Source organism: Nannobrachium achirus (genome assembly GCF_963921795.1).
Source record: "Nannobrachium achirus genome assembly, chromosome: 5".
Taxonomy (NCBI): Eukaryota; Metazoa; Chordata; class Actinopteri; order Myctophiformes; family Myctophidae; genus Nannobrachium; species Nannobrachium achirus.
Genome location: NC_137814.1, coordinates 2306799 through 2309544, shown reverse-complemented (window position 1 = coordinate 2309544; position 2746 = coordinate 2306799). Strand labels below are relative to the sequence as shown.

The following is a 2746-nucleotide window of genomic DNA, read 5'->3' as shown; positions in this document are numbered from 1 at the left end:
CTGTTTTTCATATAATTCAAAATTGTGGGAGAAGTAAAGGTCAGAGGTCAAAAGTCAGAGCGTAAAAGTTGTTCGGCATGAGGAGACGCATAAGTGTATACAGGTTCCATTGCTGTACCTGAAACAGGGCATGAGCTACACCAGTTCAAAGTTTGCACTTTCGAAGGCTTCCTACAGCGCCACCCTTTGGCCGATTGTTGCGAGCTTCGCGTTTTAGCCGTTTGGCATGGTCCTCTGCCATACTGCCATGAACGTGTCACTTTGCAGTATGATTTAGAGGCAGAAGAATAATTTGCATGAAACTGCATTATACGGTTAATTATTAAAAAATAATGTTTCGCTTTAAAGAAAATCCGGCTAACTTTTCAGACCGTATTGGTCCAAAGTTCATGTAAAAAAAGTTTCGCGCACGTTACGCGAAAATCCCAGGAGGAGATACATTTTTACTGTTTTTCATAGAATTCAAAATTGTGGGAGAGGTAAAGGTCAGAGGTCAAAAGTCAGAGCGTAAAAGTTGTTCGGCATGAGGAGACGCATAAGTGTATACAGGTTTCATTGCTGTACCTGAAACAGGGCATGAGCTACACCAGTTCAAAGTTTGCACTTTCGAAGGCTTCCTACAGCGCCACCCTTTGGCCGATTGTTGCGAGCTTCGCGTTTTAGCCGTTTGGCATAGTCCTCTGCCATACTGCCGAGTTTCGTAAAAAGCGACTGCACGGTCTAGCCGCTAGAGCAAAAGTGGCGGAAGAATAATAATAATAAATATAGCTGCAAGCAGCGATAAAGTGGCCAAGGCAAAAGCATCAAGGGAAAGCAAAGAAGACATCAAAGAGAAACTAGAAGCAGTGTTCTTCCGAACAGGTCAGGTGGTTTTTTTGGCCCACTGGTGACTCTATAACAGGCCAATGTGAGAAGGGTGGCATCTGTTCCTTGGCCTAGTGGGAACGTTTGTGCAAAATCTCACACACATAGCAGGCTGCGTTTGAGACAATTTGTTCAAAAAGGAGCAATCCTGCAAACCTTGGAATTCAATTTTAGCCAATTAGATAGAATATGATATCGGACAAATCCGTCATGATCACATCACTGTAGAGATACTGTGTACTGATTTGTGTGATTTTCTGTCTATAGCTGCAGAGCGAGATGAACAAATCTCAGTGAGAGTTGCAAGGGCCCCATAGCCTAGTGCAGTGTTTGTTATTTTTGCCTTTTTCTTGAGTTTTGCCTTTTGTTCCCGTTCCCGAGTTCTCTATTTTTAGATTTTTGGCAAAGTTTATTTTTGCCATTTTTGAATTTTGGGTTTCACTGTACAACTGCATGGTGGGGGCTGGATAAATAAAAATCTTAACGAGACACAAATTGCTTATTATAAGCAGACATGGCAACCCAGGTACATTCAGAGCCCAGAACGCCAACTACTGACACTTTAATGCAAGGACAACAGGAAATCAAATGATGTTTTTCAGGACAGCTTTTTCAGCTCCCACCTCTTTCAGGATATGAACAGGATAACAGGGGCGGTGCCAGGAATAACATGAATATATAGAGATAAATAGTAATACTGAATAAAAGTACAAAGGTATTGGCATCAACTTGAATTTTTTTGAAAATAGCAGATCTACAAGCTCACAATGCAACGCATGAGCATTTACTGGAGTAGCCTAGAAGTAAGAGTATACAAGTGAAGTATAAAATACCTCAAAATTATACTAAGGATAGTATTTGAGTAAATGTACTCAGTTACTTTAACACCACTGGCATTGTAGACCCAGATGCTTGTGAAACATGATAAAGAAATAGTCATGCAATAGTATGAATTTCAGTTTATTTACACAAAGGATTTGCAATTGCAAAATATTGTAGCAGCATTATTTTCTGTAAGTGGCTAGCAGAGTCAGACTTAACTAAACTTAAATTGTTTTTATTGAAAAACGTTGAGGGGAAGGCGGCTGGGGGTCAAAACTTGGAACTTTAGGGGCTCACATGGGGCTGCTCACATGGGGCTGCTGTCCTGTGGGCAGAGCAGACTATGGATTCCAATTGGGGGGTGTTGGAACCCAGCCAGCCTAGGTGGGGGAGGGAGAGAGAAATGAGGTGAGCTTCAGAATAATTACAGTTGAGCCACAAGGTAGAGAAGAGGTGTTCAATCTGCCCGTTCCACACAGTTCAGAATAATGAACCCACTTACACTGCCTTTCTTTGGCTTCAATGAAGCAATCTGGGAGCTGGTACTGATTGTCAGCTGATTGTCAGATGGGCTTCAGGTGTGAGGCTGAGCTTCCCCTGCATGGTTTGAAACAATAAATGAATAAATGAATGCACTCAAACATCATTACTTTATAAAGAAACTCAAAGTCATTACTTCAAAATCAAATCAAACTAGGAATGAGTGTCACTGCGGCTGCTTTTTCCTACCCATAACCATAGGTCAGACAGGATTGTGTCAGTCTTTCTGCAGGCTCGCCATCTTTCAGATTCAGTTCTAGGCAATAAACCTGGCCTGGATCAAAGAAAAAGGACAAATGAATAGAAAAACAACAAATTCAAATAATCTGCTGCACTACAGGCTTGAAACAAAATAATTCCATTAATCTGCCCAACTAGGCATTGGCATTAAACTCAAAATACATCAATTCAATAATCAACATTGCAGCTAACATACAAGCATTACATTCCAAAAGAAATCGTTTAACATTTAGATCCCAAAACCAAAAACAACATAACATTTCAGAGCACATGGTTAGTT

At 40.8% G+C, this 2746-nt stretch overlaps 1 long non-coding RNA gene across 1 annotated transcript; it reads right to left on the bottom strand.

The window, feature by feature from the left end:
- Nucleotides 1-1940: 1940 nt before the first annotated feature.
- LOC308286261 lies at nt 1941-2501 on the bottom strand. The gene is made up of 3 exons (XR_013962100.1): nt 2416-2501; nt 2189-2283; nt 1941-2066 (listed from the first exon to the last, which is right to left on the bottom strand). It is a non-coding gene; the product is annotated as an uncharacterized lncRNA (long non-coding RNA).
- Nucleotides 2502-2746: the final 245 nt, after the last annotated feature.